Below are 17855 nucleotides of genomic sequence, written 5' to 3'. Positions count from 1 at the left end.
GTGTGTCTAGAGATGATTCTATAAAAATAGTTAGGTAAGGTTTCCCTGTGGGATACTTCTGTTCAGGAAGAATTATGCAGCTTTCTTTTCTGCATAAATTCCTCAGTGATGTACAATACTTTTCAGATAGCTCTAGTGTGTATAGCTGTCATAGCAGAAGTATCTTAATTATCAAGGAAATCAAAATCTTACCGCCTCACATTAAAAGCTAGCTAATGTCTGGTCACAAGTAGGAATCCCCCCCTCCCATCCCTAGTACCCTCTAGCCTCATGAATTCATTGTGTGAAGGAAGTCATTCTCAGCACTTACCTCTTTAGAAATCCATTATGCTTTTGGAGACTGAAATTTAATATAGTGTTTTTCCAATTACATTTCTTGAAATGCTCATGTAGTTGTTGCTATAAAAGGTTACAGCAACTCCAGGAAAAGATTGATGCTTTGATAGCTTTTATATAAGCCTTCACAAAGAAGCTGGTAGTTACGTCATGACCAGTACTGTGGCTGAAGAGTAATTATTTCAGTACATTCAAAATCTCCAGTACATACAAAGTGATGGTAATATTGCCCTGTCCCTGGTATCAGCTGTTAGAGAAAAATATTTGTAGATGTCAGACTACTGATGATGGGTTTCAGAAAATCTTGAAACCCACAGTACTCTGGGGCCCAGATCTTAGTAACTTTTGCTGTTTATATAATTTCAACCCAGCACGTCACTTAGAAATTATTTATCTAGAGGAACTGTGGCCAAATTTGGCAAGTGATGCTGTCTGCCAGTGTCTGCAGATGTATTGTTTCCTCCTACATTCACTCATGCCATCTGTGGTCTCATGAGAGTGCTAGCTGATGGAAAAAAAAAAAAAGCCAACTATCTATTGTGAACTTTCTAAATCGCTTCTGCTTTTTCAGCCCTCCTACTCACCACTGCATTGATCAGCTCCTTGCAGCAGGCACTGCAATCGTTAACCACCACATAAGTTTAATAATCAGAGCAGGAATATCTCTGCTGATGGTGCTTTTACCATTATTAAGAGTAAATAAAATTCCGCAAGTAGCAATTCTAAGTTTAGATTATTTGATAACAAGCTAGAAGAAAGCATTGTTAGTCTTCCTCCAGATAGCTATTTATTTAAAACGTGAGACATTAGCTGGGAGTGGGATAAAACAAAAAAGAAAAATGTTGGAAAACAGCAAGGAAACACTAGAGGGGAACAACTAGTTGCCACTGAATTCTCCTTGTCTCTCCAATAGTCCTATAGGTAAGAGCCAAGATAAAAGATTCCTTTAAAGTTTAATTACTTGACATGTTTGTAAACTGGATGTGAATTTTGTGCCATGATAACTGCAATTAGAAGACACTGTATGCAGAAACAAGAGTGATACAACAAATGTTCAAGCAGTTGCAAGAAACAGCTGGAACACTGTTAAGTTCTGGACATTGTGCTATAACAAGGATGTTAATACATTAGAAAGAAACCAAGTAAGGCAGCAAAAATGAGCATGGACTAAAGAAAAACTGATAAGAATAATCCTGAGAACAAAATGTTGGGAGTAAATCTAAATATATTTGCTTATCTAGAATAGGGAAGACAAGCTTATTCCTAGTCCTACGTAAGTCTGGGAAACGGTGGCACATTTTAAGCTTACAGTATGTTTTCTTGTTGTAAATGACAATTAGGGAAGGGGAAGTCATCTTTCTAGATGTGGTTGAAGAAGCATCTGCAATCCAGCAACAAGTTTGTCTGGATAATACTGACAATAAAGTAGAAATGAATTTCCAAATCCTACTGAGATTGTAGTGCTCTACTTTTTGAGATCAGACTCAATGGCTTTTGAGATAGGACTTAAGTGTTAAAAGGCTTACGTAAAGCAAATTGTTATGTGGATAAATAAATAGAATATCGATGCATGATTTATCAGAATATTCAGTATCCTCCTTATTTTATGCATTTGCCATACCTAGAGTTTACACAGTCTTTGCTATTCAAATAGTAAAAGCAATTTAGAACCAGTATGCAGCCAAAGCTTCATGTGCAGGTGCAAAAGAATTCTGATAATCTTTAGTGGCCTTTGGAGGCCACTTGGTCTGATGAAAATGTTTCCATAACTGTCCAATATCTAGCCAAGTTCCTAAGCTGAATAGCTAGACTGCATTTCAAGGTAGAATATAAAGAAATTTTCATTCCAGGGAGCCCCTGACATGGGCAATCTAGTAATCAAGGCGTTGTGATTTTGCAAGAATTTTTAAAAAATCACATCAAAGTCATGGTAGGCTTTGTAATCCAGTCTGGCTACTGTGCAATTTCCTGCTTTAATTACAACTGCCAAACAAAAAGCATTTCCTTTACAAAGATGATTTATTTTCTTAGCAAATTTCTTACTAGTCCTGCTGGTTAGCAAAATACAAAGGAAAAATTATCTTCAAATCTTCCATCAGAGGTAGTTATCATTGATGAAGAGGCACTTTCTTCTCAACTAGATGGCATGTTTTAAAAAATGCATTCACATTTAGTACAGCACACCTGAAATTTTCCTATGTGCTGGGAACAGACCATACAATACAGTGGGAGTCAGACAAGTCAGCTTTCTCCTTTTTCTTTATCATCTCACTTCAAAGATGCTTTTTCTGAAGGGAAAAAATCACTAAGCACTAAAGGCACTTAAGAGAACAACAGCATTTAAAATGAAATTAATATCCTCTCTGGCTTCGTAGATTCTTATTCTATAACCAAACAATATCATTTCTCAGTCAGTAGACCGGTAGGCTCATAGCAAAGGCTGTTTCCCGAGACATTACTCAATCTTTATGTAACATATTTGCAATGGGTCCCTTTTTAAATTATTTATTTTCTTTTCAAACCATATAGCCTAAAATTAATTTTACTACTCACGCAGCCACTGCGTGTTCACTTCATCTTGTCCCTTTTCCAGAAAATAGTACATGTTCCAGGTCAGTGGCAGCATAAAGGAGGTTCACACTCCTTTCTACTGCTGCATTCCTGGTTGACCAGTTCAAAGGGTGGTAAATATTGAAGTTGGCTGCCTGCACACAGTGGGCGGAAACTGGATGGGCCCTTTGATCAGATGCTCGTGAAGGCGGGCACATACAGCTTTGTTACTCTGAGCATTTCTGGTACCACAGAGGTGTGGATCCAGTAAATGGCTGTTCTGAAACAGGGCACAGTGTGAGTGAACATTCAAAACCTTTGGTCAGGTACTTAGTTCTGCCTCTCCATGACTCAGCCCGTTTTACTTTCATGTTCTTCTGACTCTGCAAGAATGTTGCCTTTATACAATACACTATTGTATCATGTTAAAAACCAACCACTGAAAGCATTCCTGCTATCCCCAGTTCGTTCCATTTCTGGAAAGACTGAAGTTCTCCTGTGGGACTATGGCAGGGAAGATGGTGCTTCTGTTATGTGTCATTTGCTTTCTTGCATAAACTCCCGTGGTTTTCAGAGAAGTCAGATTTTAATCTATGCCTTCATTATGTGTTTGTTGCAAAAATACTAGTGCTTAAGAAGTATTTTCATGAGCATTTTCCTTTATATGGCATAACCATACTATTTATAACAGTTAGTGCATAGGTAGTTTTACTTCTTAATGTGAAGAGCTAAGGATGAAGCCTAGCAATTGTAATACTTGAAAAACATTACCTTTTTCTGTGATGAAAGTTTGTATAAGTTGATCTAATTAATGCCCAGCAGGAGGCAGCTTATTGATAAGATCTCTTGTACTTTTGATTCTTGTGTTTCCTTTCACCAGTTCTCTCAAAAAAATCCTACTAGAAGATTGGATTCCCTGCACTGTGTTGCTGAGAAGTGTTGGTCTTCAGTGATTCTTTCATGATTTTGTATGTTGCTGTGCATTAAATGCAAGCACATCAATCACTTCCATTTCCAGCCATCCTGTGGCCTTCCCTCAAGTCCTGCCTCTGTTCTTCTACCCTTTGGCTTGTTTTGGAGATTTCAGTCTTCCTCAGCAAAACACTTGACTTATACAGGTAAGATATTCTAGAATTCTCACTACTATTGTATTTTTCTATTCTGTATTCTTATCACATCTGATCTTGAATATCAGTTTTAAACATGGGAGAAAATCTATCTGCTGTTGAAATTTCTACTAGATATATACACACTTGTTTGCCTTACTCTGAAATAAAGTGGTAAAATGAGACAGTAATGCTGAATTCTGTAACAAATCAACCACTTCATTTTCCTCCAACACATCCATATCTAGCTATGAAAGCTGTCTCGAACTTGCTTTCTAAACTCTCCAAAAATCTATTCTGCCCTGTGATATGCAGCCCATTCCCATGGGCTGCCTTAGCTCCTCACGGGGCTCCATTCACTTTCCAAAAACGTACCTTACTGCAGGACTCAGACTGGGGGCGGCCTTGTTCCTCTACCACTTTTTGTTGCGATGGATTTTGCTGAGATAATTTATCATGGATAATTCATGCAGCACAGATTAGTCCTGAATGCAGCTTACAACCAAGCAGTTTTCACCTGCTGGGATTCCTCGTGTGTGCCTTTTGGCTTATGTTTTCCATTGCTGGTCTGCTTGCAATCGGCTCTGTAACTTGAGCCACATTTACTATGAATAAAGTAACATGTAGTTCAAATTTATAGGTATTTCCCCCAGTTGTCCTTGTAAAAAAAAAAAATCACAGTGTACTGAATATTCACTGACAGCCCATTCTGAGAGAGGAAAGGATCAAGTTGCCTGCTGATTGCTATGACTTCCTTTGTTAAAACCAATGATTTGATTAATTTGATGCATTGTAACTTAGATATGGTTAATCTCTGAACAGCCAGAAGAACGAGAGCTGCAAAATGCTTCAAAAATTATTTTGGGATGGATGAAATTATACTGGACTAACATGGCTCCAGAATTGCCTGTGGCCATGCAGGGCTGGGGAGGGAGTGCAGGGAAATGCTGGGTCCCCCACTACACCCCACTCCATCCCCCTGGCCCAGGGAGCAGCCTGTGTGGAGCAGCAGCCCTCCCTTCACCTCCCACTAATCATTTTCAGTTTACAAAACTGACAAACACAGGGTAATAAATAGCTCTCAAAGATATGCAGCTTATTTATGAGGAGTAGCAGAGCTGGCTGCAACAGCACAGGATTTTTTCCTTATCAAAACGGGCGAAGAACTGAAAGATGGATGCTACCAGATACTGCAATAAATTCAAATTCCCATCAAATAAACCTCAGTAGCCAGTAACATCCCCAGCTCTGAGGGAGTGAGGTCTTCCTGCTGGCCTGTGCTCCCACACTAGGGTGACTGTTGCCTTGAACTATATCACGTAGCCAACAGAAGGTAAATCCTGCTGATAAATGACAAAGAAGACAACGTGATCCAGGCCTTATTTCTAGTTGTTCATGAGGAAGTCTTTATAACAGCAATAAGAATGGTTGCTTTTTCCTTCCCCTTTCCTTTCACTTCTACATGCTCCTCCCTAAAAATGCATTTATCAAATTTGTACTATGCAATTAAATATCCCAAACTGAAACGCAGGATCTTTAAGTAAAATCTTTAACAACTCAAGATCTTCAACAACTCTTCCCAAACTTGCTGTGGTTATCAGAGAATTAGCGTAGGTCTCCAAGCAAAGCCGCTTGATTCTTCATTTTTCTTGTCTGAGGCATTGCAACAGTTCTAATTGCTGGGGAGAACAGAGCTCAACAGAAAGACTCTAACAGACCAGTGGTGGTTTGTCAGTAGCTTAGCAGATTTCCTATGAGAGTCAGGGCAAGAATGTGATTTCCTCCACAGATTTTCAGTTGCGGCTCTTCCTCAAAGAGAACTGAAAGTTTCGCTTCGTCCCCACTATCACGACAGCTAGGTCAAGTGAGTTTTTAAGTCAGATATTTGTTATAGAATAATATATAAAATATGCATACATGAACTATTCCAGCTAATGATCAGTATGAGTACGGGGAGAATCTAAGCAGGCAACAAGCAGAAAGTAGATGAAAGCAGCAACTAAATGAAATTGAGTTCAGTACAAGAGGAAGAGCTATTTGCTTCCATAGCTTAGGGTACTAGGAAGGAACAAGTCCACTGCAGGTTTTCATAGACAGAGTCCCCCAGGTAATTGAAAGAATATTGATCAGCCTATGCACCCGTGCATTACTGAATGCACTAAATCACTTGAAAGCGAACTAACAGCAATGATGCTGTCTGCTATTTTCTTATGAGGGGCTGCCCTGCACCTAGAAGTCCTGAGGCCCAAGCACTGGCTGCCCAGACCAGGGACTCACACGAACAAGCTGAAGGTCTCTTTGAGGCTGGGACACCCAAGGTTCCCTCCTCTGAAAAAGTGTATGGAAGGACAGAAACAGAGCATAAGTTTTGGGATTGCCTGCCTACATCTTACTCCTTTATGGGAAGGCAGGCTAGGGAAAAGAATCTCTATCTTGGTTGAAAAGTGCTTCCTAAGCATAACCTTGTGAAGTAAAACACTCAAAAAAACAAAAACATCCCCCTTCGTTAGAAGCCCGTGCCAAAGAAGTATAAGCACATGCCTTAAGTTAAACAGATGTTTAGGTTTTTGACTGAGTGGGGCCTGTGCTGACTCTGCAGTACTGCAGATTTACAGGACCAGCCAGCAACAGCGCCGTCCCCTAACGCTGCTGGTACCTCTGCTCTGCTGATATACGCTCCTTGGTACGCACGCTCTGCCTCACATGTCAGATTTCTGTAACATACAGAAAGACATAGGAGTACTTTTCAATCTCCAGCAGCATATTAGACTTGAATAAAGCGTTTGCATTTCTTGGTATGAAATACTTACATATATTTGCGTGCTGCCTAGGTACAAAATATTTTCATAAGCTGATTATTGACTCAATAAAACCAAAATGTCGCACTAAACCAATCGTGAGAAAGAAAGAAAATGCAAGGGGAGGTGAAAGTAGTAGAATGAAGATAGTTACAAGAGACTTTTCAACTACTGACATGTTAAGAAAGCACCTTACCAATAGCGTTTAGAAATTAATACATGTGTTATAAATGCTTGAATTTAAATTCTAAACTGTTCTTGAAAACTCTTTGCCCTTTGCTACCCTAAAGCAGCAGACTATTCCAAACGGACTTTATCTGCTTTAGAGACAAACTGCATCACGGGGGAAGCTCCCATTGCCAAGCACTTGGCAAACAGCCTTGCAATTAGGTACTTCTCTCTACCCCAGGGAATCTGAACGAGAGCAGGAGACAGACCCAGATTTAACTAAATGAACTGCACCCACTCTAAAAGCAACATGCCAAGTTTTAGAATATTCTGGCTTGCAATAAATTTTTAAAGATAAGTTTCCAACAGTCGTCTGAGCAGCCTGCTCAGCACACACACATTTCATACAGAAATGCAGTTCAGACTGAGACCTGGGTAGGCAACTTTGCCAGAGTTAGGACACATGTAGAGTGTGCGTCATGCACTGTCTGTAAAAAACTGTCAATTTTTTACAGTTGGCAAGCAGTGCGCATAGGAGACAAGGGTGGCTGTGAAATAGGTGGAAAGATCTGCTGATTTTGCTTTGTTTTTGTGCAAATAAAAAATGTCTATGTCATAGGTACACAAACATCCAGTGAAGAAACAAGCATATCCATGCAAAAAGTGGTTGTGAAGATAAACTTTATGAGGCCCTTAGCTGGTACCTCATATGTACCAACTTGCTATTCAAGTTACGCTGTAAAGACTTCTTTCTTACAGTTTTCTTTTTTGAAAAGTTGCAGATACATAAATCCTTTGGGAGGAAGAAGTAAGAGGTTCATAACATGTACAAGCCTTGCCGTATATAAGTATTTTTTATTCCTTCCTACTATCTCAAGCATAGAACCTACGGAAGCCTAAGCATTTCTCTTAAAGGTTACACGAGTTTGCTCCTTTTATGAGTCAAAGCAGCAGTGCCTTCCTTTCCTAAGTGGCTGAGTTTGCTGAAACTCACTGGTTCCCAAAAACTAAGATCACCCACCACAGATAAATGCACACACATAAGTATAAGCAATCTGCGTAGTTCACAGAGCATGAACTTTAATTCTACTGTTTCACTTCCTTTAGGAAATATTCTCTTGCCTTTCCCTTCCTAACACCAACAAAGTATCCTGTGAAACTCCATGCAACAGTGATTACAGAAAACAAAACAAACAAACAGCAAAATAAAAGCAAACATTTCTTATAAAATTACAAAGCTAAACAAAAGGTTTGGCTACTGAGTAACCCTCCCAGCCCTGCAGGTCAGGCGGTAGGACAAGCTGGGTGAGAGTGCCATGATGCCAGGGGGCACGACTGTGCCAGGCCCTGCTGGTCTGACCCTGTGAGGTGCCACTCACAGCCAAGGCCCACCTGGTCCCTGCCAGAGTGAAGGACCAATGTGCAGCTTGAGAGCTTACAAAAATTTTACAGCTTTTGTATAATGATAACCTGCAGCAAATGCAAGGGAATAAAAAGGAGATCTCTAGCAGAAGGATTTGAATTCCCTATGAAAATGCTGGAGGCAGCTCTAATAGCACACAATCTGTATAATGTCTTTTCCAAACTGACTTTTCCATTAGGTCTCATAATAACAAACAGTGCTAGAAGTTAGCGTGGCTCTCCAGAGAGGAGAAGTAACTGTGTAAGCGATCTCTCAGATGGGCAGCACTAGAGGTACCAGCTCTCTCCCAGTCTGGTTAGCAGTCACAGCAAGCAGAGAGCTCACCTGACATCTGTGGGCTGTGCCTCATGACCTTCGTGATTCCATGTATATGAACTTTAGCCATCTTGTTGTTATAAAACTGTGATACAAAAAGTTTACAAAGCAGCTTGCTTACAGTGTTGATGATTATACAAATACGCTATCTCAAAACACAAACAGGTTTAATTCACCTTTAAGGAATGTAGTATTCTGATAACGACAGTCACCAAGTAAATCGAGGAACAACAGAACCACTGCAACATAAAATTCATTCTTCTATGAAATGCACAGGATCTGCTTATTTCTTCATCTGCTCAGACACAATCTGGATTTCCATTTTGCTATAACTTAGTGAAATGAGAGCTGTAGCATCCTGGTAAATTAATTACAGTCCACTTTCCCCCATCCTTTTGTATGCTACAAAACAGGCTGGCTGGCTGTTCCTTCTCGCTGCTGTTTCCAACTAATCCTTAGGAAGGGCCATGCTGCAATACTACATATCTGTGGGAGCCATGTTTTACCACTTTTCCTTTCAAACATGGATGGAATTGGGTCTCTTCCTTACCAGAGGAAGCCCTGCACAGGTATGGGCAGCCTGTGTGGTGCAGCAGCACAGCCCTGGCAGGTGAGTGTGAGGTTTGGGAGCTTGGGCTGTGCCATATCTGAACTACAGCTACTGAGCCCACAGGAGCTCCAGCTATCACTACAGGCCATGAAGTACTTCTCAGCAGCCAGCACCAAGGTTCACACTTGCAGCAGGCGGCCCAAAGTCTTGTAACATAACACAGAAATAACACTGAAGGAATTGAACATCACTCCTGTTCTGGTCTCTGCAGCAGGAAATCTGTTTATACAAAAGCCTGATCTCGTCCCAAGAAGCAATCAGTGCCCCCTGCACATGGCAAAAGAACATTCTGACAGACAGGTTAGGAAACGTGCTGGTAAGCAGCTTAGCTTGAGCACAAGCACAGCCAGACCTCAACAAGCACTGTTGTCCCCCTCCGATGAGGCGATTGCCATCAGCTTCAGCAGCCAGCTGCAGTGCACAACTCCGCTGCCTGCCAGCTGCCCTGCTCCTTGCAGGAACGGAGCCTGAGCCAAACCACAGGCCTGGGCTATGGCAGAGACCTGGGTGGCACTTGGGGCTGGATGCAGCACTTTCAACCCCCAGTGCCCCATGTCCTCAGTAGACTTTAAAACTACTGTAACTCCATTGCTTTTATTACTGTGCCTTCAAAAAGAAAGACAGCTGCCACAAAACTTCTGTCACTCTTAGAACAGTTCCTTACCCAGCTGCTAGGGTAATTTAAGCTCATGTTGTCAAATAAATTCAGCGTGAAATTTTTGAGGTTTGCTCCATTTATACCTTCTAAAAGCAGCCTGAGGGACCTCAGCTTTGCTGTCCAAGTGACTATTTTGTTGTTTTAACTTTGTATTGAACACACATTGCCGCCACCTTTCAGACTCCATTTGTCTGTGCCCCACAAGCTGCTTCCTGCCACATCACACTCACTCACGTCTGTTTTTCCCTCTGACTGCCACGGGCCTGGCGTGCTCCCATTACATAACCTCCTGCTGCCCGGCGCAGGAATTCGGGATGCCGAGCGGTGCACTTGGCAAGCTCAGATTGTGCTTCCTGTGAAACTGGAATGTGGAGCAGCTCACTGAGCTTTGGAGTTTGTACAGCAAATACCCCATTAAAGAGTTTAGTTGGGAAAGGAAAATAAAGCGGGCGTCGAAGCAAGCCTACTGCCTGGTCTGCAGAGCAGCACTCTGCTGGAATCAAGTATTTTAAAGTAGGTCAGCATGCCATGCCATGAATACAAGCAAGCGGTCATTGTGGTCAGTTCATTTGCGGGTCCCTTAGCTGCAGCATAACAGCCAAAAGAATGGCTCTGACACAACATGGCCCAGAAGGGACAAACATCTTCTGACACGGATCAGAGTGAAGCAGAGCTACACGCCTGTCACATCACTTGTGTCCCTTTTTGGACATTTCTTTAAATAAAGGCAACATTTTCATCAGCAATGGGAGAACGAAAGAACAGGAGCAGCCCTAACTTGCACAAACAGTCACTGCAGCAATATATTTTGTTCAGGATAGGAACTTTTACAGTTTTCTGAATGGTCTTGGCTTTATGTAAGCATAACCTGACCATTGTAGAATTGCCTCACTCCTTTCATTATATTATTTGTTAACTTCTTTTGTTACATTATTTTTTTTTAATAAGTCTATTTTGCGTTGGATAATTTTTATCATTCTGATTTTGTGATGGTCTTTCTCTGAAAGAGAACCAAGCTAGAATTTTTCACCCCTGGTTGCTTTCCCTTCGAGCTAGAGACCAAACAGTTCTCCATGATGGAAAATCGCGCAGCAGGATTGAGGTGCCATCATCTCCTCCTGGTCCCAGGGTTTTGTCTCTCCTTGGAACCCAGCAGGTTGCTGGCATGCAGCAGCTCTGCTCAGCGCTGACACTGAGCAGATGATTAGCAATTAGCAGCCTTACATTCCTTCATTTCTTAAAGGAGCTGGCCATCTCCTAGAAGCAAAAGGTGTCATGCTCCCCTGCAGCTCACATCTGCCCCTCTGCTGCTGCCTGCTCCCAGCATAGAAGTCACCTCCTGGGGTTCTCACTGGCTGAGCTCCTGTCAGAGCTAAGCGGGAGGTGGGCAGAATAAGAAATAACTGATGGTTGTGCTAAAGTTAGAAATCAGATCCTCACAGATTTTTGGTAGGTCTGCTTATCTTTGTATTTTAATAGTTGTTTTATAAGCAACATAAGTAATTTCAACTGTATTCTCCAGAATCCAGGATTTTCTATATTTTTTACTCAATTAGGAATCTAAATACACACTAGTTATGGACAAGATCTAGCAACAGTTAAATAGTCCTCATTCTCCTGAAGATAATGGGATTACTCATAGGAGACCATTTTGAAGCATAGCAGATTGTTTTAAACATTTCTTCTGGCTTAAAATATTTAGAATGAGATCTCCCAAATTTCCAGCAACACAGCTGTTCTGTGTCTGGCTTTAAACCCAAATCTGCTTGTACCATACTAGTACTCTCAGCAAATAGCTGCCTGAAGAACTCAAAAGCCTCAAGGCTGATCTTCCTCAGCACTGATTACATACTGCTTAATCAAGGGGTGTTATTTTTACTTTTGAGGGGCTACTACAATTACATTAATTTCATTTTATAGCATTTGAGTATGCATTCTGTCACACAAATATTTGATAATATTAGGGATCACTCAGGTCTTCAGTCTAAAACCTGTAAAAAAATATTTTTAAAACGTTTCTGCAGGAAATCTTCATTTTCAAAAAAGCCTGACTTTTTTTGTCAAAAGTACAAAAAAAAGTACAAACTTTTTCATAGGGAAGATCTGTTTTTGAAAAATTTCCTGGTCAAAAAGCAACAATCGCGAACAAGTTCTTTCCCAAGACAATACCAACTCAAACCCACTCAATTTTGACATTTCAAAGTTAGAAAGTATCCTTTGAGTCCAAAGTTATACACACTCTGAAATTTTACTTAATGTATTTAAAAGTATATAAATAAAAACCCAGTATATACTTTATTTCATTATTTTTTCTAATCATCATCATTCAAAATATTGAAATTCTGAAGGAATTTATAACTACTGCCTTACATAGAAAATCAAGGTAGATTTTAACCTTTATAGATATATTCATTCTGGAGTTGGAGTCAAATATATTTTCTGGGTTTGATTCTTTAACATACCAAATAAAAAAGGAAAAATAAAACTCCCTCCCTCTATACCTCTCCTCCATCTACAGACTGAATCAAATGCATCCAATGACTTGCAGACTGAGTGGATACAGAAGGAAGTACTTTTTTTGATCCTGATGATGATTGGCCTGATTGATGCTGTATCACAGAGAGAATTGTGGGTGTTATGTGTAAAGAAAAGAAAAAAAGAAGAAAAACCTTATTTCAATACTCTTATTAATCTAAAATAAATAATAATAATTTAGATATTAAAGATTAGGATCTGAGCTTGCAAGCTTTTGAGTATATTTACTTCATTGGGAATCAAGGCAACCACAGCATGAGCTCTTCTTCCTAGTTTAAATTTACTAATCATTTAAAATTAGTTTTGTAAAAGTTAGTATATTTGACTATGCTTAAGAAAAATGAAGAAGAAACATGTAAAAACATTCTTACTAAAGCAGAAGATCCACAGATTAACCATTTCCTACACTGTGTTGAAGTAAAACAATTTTGATCTACACCAACTAAGAAGGCAGCATGCAACAGAGAACCCACTTTGCCCACTTCTATAATCTAGCAGCCAACATGGGAACAGGTCTCAATTTCTCCATTCCCTGCAGTGATAATGCTACTTCACCCCACCCATATGACACGTGTAATGAATGCACCTTTCTCACAGCAGCCCCATCTCTCCAGTGGTGCCACATGTAACCAGAGAGACCTCAGAAGCGTACAAAGCCAGGACTGCTGTCCAAACCTCACAGTGCACTCATCTCCAAGCTTAGCTCACTGAACCTTCAGTCCATGCCAAGTTCAAACTAAATACAGTCCTGCATTTGCAAGCTATTTCTTTATCCTCTTAGACGATTAATAAGAGTCATAGATTTTGCACTAAGCGACACGGTTCAATGGGGAAATATTTGTGGCAGGTGGATTGTTGTATTGGATGGACTTGGAGGTCTTTTCCAACCTTGGTGACTCTATGATTCAATAAACACCGAAGATTTTCCAAATAAAGATCTCTCTTTGAATAAGATGTTCAGGATTTGTACATCTCAGCACACTTAGCAATCCAGCCATCACAAAGAAGCATTGCCTGACAGGATGTTTTCAATCAGAAGTACAAACAACAATGCAGTCTTTCAGCTATCAGCTGGCTTTGTGGGGCAGCACAACTCCAAAACTGACCCACTTGTGCTTTCTGCTGTTGCTGCTATTAATGTATCCCTATAACCACATAGTTTCATAACTCAGAAGTTCCCCTTTGGAATTGGTACATTATACCCACGCCAACAGCCTCCTGGCAAGCTGGCGTGACTAATCTGCTGATTTCTTTGCCCTAAGACTCCTCACAGAAAAGAGTTGAGTGAGCTATTTGTGTTCCCCTGACCGCAGTTCAATTTCAAGTTAAACGTTAAATAAAGTAGGAAATGAAGGATAATCTCTTTGTCCTTGGGAGAAACGTCTTAGACTCTTACAGCCGGAATACAGCACACGGCTTTTAGCGAGTTTCCTCAAATCAGCTGTACAGTCACTTCAAAAAATAATATATGGTATGAACAACTAAAATTCCAGTATGTTTATCATCTACAGACTTCAAACGTGAGATGCAATGCCCAGCTGCAAAGTGAATCACTGAAACAAAGCACCCTCCCTAATGCCACACTGTTTGAGAAACTCTGGTCTGTGTCTACAGTGAGGCAGATCAGCACCCAGCTGCACCAACAATTGGAAGACCACAGCCAAAATGATGGAGAACTGCAAGGAGAGCAGAAATGGACTGAAGAGACTGCACCAAATGTGTTCAATCCGTGGCCTGCAGGCTGCATGCAGCCCTAGGCAGCTAATAATGCAGACCCAAAGATTGTACATTTTTAGCAACTATGAACACGGCATTTGAAATGAAACTTAAATTATGGCAAGGTAAAGTTATGGTAAATAATTTAATGCATTTTGATACATTGGCTAAGTATAGTTCTGTGAGCAGCAAAAAATACAAGGCTTATATTTCCATTTTGATAAAGATGTTTGAGAATAGGTTTCAAGACTTCTGAGAAAAATCATCAATTTCTTACTATATTTGCAACTTCATTTTCAGTTGACATGAATATATTACCTGACAATTTTCAAATGGAATGCACAGAGTTGAAATCAGATCAAATTGATCAGAAATCAATGAAAAATTTGATCATGCCCGTTCACTAGACCTTTACAAAACCTCTCTTACCACAGAAAAAGATCCCTCACTGCAAGGCATATCATGTCTTACTCATGGCATCAATCATTGGCCTCTTTCACTTTTTGGAAGTCAATACATTTGACAATAACTATGTCCAAAGATGAAACTCAGGAAAAGTAAAATTAGATGGAAAATCTCTGATGAGCCCTGTGAGAACTCATTTAGAATTGCAACTACTTCCATAAAACTAGATGCTGATGCATTAGTTTCACAAAAACAAGGACAAATAGCTCACTAGTTTTATATTTACGTTGCTCCTTTTTATGTTTTAATAAAAAAATACATTAAAAGTTTTTGTAACTTATATACACTTACTATATTATACATTTCATATGCAGCCCAAGACAATTCCTCTTCACTCAGTGAGGCCCCAGAAAGCCAAAAAGTTTGACACCCACGGAGTATGGGAGAGTCAGATTTTCTTTCTAATTGGCTAGAAAACCAGAAGTATCAAGCTGTTCATTTAATACAATATAATGGGAAATACACAGTCATTGAAAAGGGCACATCAAGATCCGATCAGAGTTCTAGAGAACATACATCTAGAGCCCTGTTCATCATTTTTAAAATATAGACTGGATATGACAACTCTGTCAGTATTGATGCTGAAAATCAAACCAGAAATATTGGATAAAATGTTCAACTTTTGGAGAACATAACAATATGACCGAGGTAGTTTGGCAGCAGCTCACTTTCCCAACCATCCTTGCCTTCAACAAGACAGCAAAGCAGTTTTAAGCAGACTACAAAGTAAGGATTTCCTCATTAAAGTAAATACATAAGGAGCATCTCCACCACTGTAGGATGTTGACACACCTGGAGTTGCTCTAATTGTTTTCCATCTTGGCACTTGTTGATTTCTATCAATTTTTTAAAAGAAATTTGCATAGCCTCTATCACAAATAGGCAATGCAGAGTTTTCCTATGCTGCTTTGGTGTGTTTCAGTAATTTTTTTGTCAAACTACATTACATCCTATGAAATATTTGCATTCCTGTCCTGTGGAACTCAGGGTTCAGAGCACTAATAGAAGACAGGAATCTATATTACCAAAATAGTTTATTCATAGAGAATATTCTGGAATTTTCCTCACTGAATAGCATTTGTTAGAGTAAACCAGATTAAAGTCATTTGGTTGATCTATCCTTCTCACTATTTCATTCAAGTCAGCAGATAAGGATATTCTCTTGAGAATTTCCCAGCTTTGCAGAATTCCTGACACTACAGTCTGGCATTATGAGTGTTACAATCAAATGAATCCCAGCCGTTCATTCCCCCATCCAACATGTTCTTTCACTCAACACACCCTTCAGTTAAACAATGGTATGTTTCTCCCTGTGTTAGTTAGGAGGCCTTGTTTTCTATTCTAGACTCCTATAGGAAGGAGGCTCTGGCGTTTAGGCTGTCCATACATCTGTCACTAGTTTATCCCCACACGCAAAATCACTTTTGACCATTTCTACCACATCTGCTAAAAGTCTTAAGAGACATCTAAATTTGCATCCCATGAGGGACCACCTGGAACACGTATGCAACTGTAATACAAGTCAGCAGGGATCCACCCAAGAGCGCATGAAAACTGTGAGCAGAAAGCCTGAAGCTTCAGTATGACATCCTGTGCCCAGCTAGGTTCCAACATTCATAGTACAAACTCTGAAATACTGACAGGTATAAAGCATGTTCATGCCTTAAAATCTGCTAACGTAGAGCCATGCTACTGGCATACTCCCAAGCCCTTGACGCACATTAGCAGAGTTGCACAATTTGGCTGTTCACTTTCTTTCCTGTTGTCTGTTTTCATTTTTTTTTTCCTCCTAATTTTTCAAATACTTTAAGTTTGCTGCTATTGCTTGTCTCCTCTTTCTCCTACTAAAAAGACACTTCATTTTTCCATTGTGTTTTGTGCTGCCTTAGCACTGGAGCTGCCTTTCACGTAAACAGCGTCACTGGTTAGAGGCTGCCATTTAACCATTCTTCATTGTTCTGCAAACTTCAGACAAGGTCTCTGCTGTGCAAACTGCTTGCATTGGCACTATTTTCTGTGTTAAGCACAAACCTCTAATGGTTTGAATTTTCTTTCAAAGAAGAGTCCAGGCAGTCTCATTTTAAACATGGAATGCGTTTCATTCACTGAGTTATCTATTCCATCTTTGTCTGTTGTTCTTTTGAACTGCTCTGCTTTCTGCTGTGCTCCTCCATAAAAGGCATGGTTTACAACAGAAAACTCTGAAAGTGCCTTTATCTTTTCTCCTCCAACCGCTTACATTGCTTAGTTTGATTTCCAGTTAATACAAGCTTACTGCAGCCAGCAACAGTGATTGTTGCTATGTTTTTGTACCCCTTACGTTTTTTTCCATTTGTACAGGTCTTATTTCAGTTGCTTGACATGTTTTAAGTTGCTTCATCTGTATTTAATCTCTTCATTGCATCACTTACTTAGGTACCATTTGGATTCAGGTAATCTGATCTCATAGCTGGAATTATTCCAGACTTTCAGAACAATATTATGTGAGATTATGCTTAGAGTTAGGTGGCAGTGTAACTCTTAGCTAGGCTCGTTTTCCTAATGGGTGACTGTAAGAATTTTGAGGAACTCAGCATTCTCTTCTGGTTGTACTAATTATATTTTTGGACTTCAGCTGAAAACAGTTCTATGTCCTGTCATGTGCAGACAGGCAGAACATTAGGAATGGAGTATAATAAAATTTAGCTCACGGTTCTAGCTTCTGGAGGCTAGCAGCTGGCAGTCAGGTTGGTTTTTCAACCTTGCCTGGTGAACACAAACCTAGATACTTTCTTGGCTCGAATCACTTCTAGTTTCAGTGCTCGCTATAGGGTCCTGTGCCCAAACCCTTTCAAAGTAGGACATTTTCTCACCAAGAGAGAAATGAATGGGTGCGTATTTGCAATCAATGTCTCAGTACAACATGCACCTACTTCCTACTGAGGTTTTCTTTTTTTTTTTTTTTAATATATGTACATAAATAAATATACAAAAAAATTAGACAGGAGAAGTAAATAGTGTTGGTATATTCTTATTCCAATAAGCATTCCCACTAGAGCAGAAGTGACCCATACAAATGCTCACCATCATAATTGCAGATTAGACAATGGGAATCCTAAAATTAGGAGCAAAAGTTACACACACACAGTGCTATTTTCAAGTCTTCAGCCAGACAGTTCAGCCTTCAAGTTTTCAG

This window comes from Meleagris gallopavo, chromosome 10 (assembly GCF_905368555.1).
Source record: "Meleagris gallopavo chromosome 10, MGAL_WU_HG_1.1, whole genome shotgun sequence".
In the NCBI taxonomy this organism is placed as follows: Eukaryota; Metazoa; Chordata; class Aves; order Galliformes; family Phasianidae; genus Meleagris; species Meleagris gallopavo.
This window is presented reverse-complemented; position numbering follows the sequence as displayed.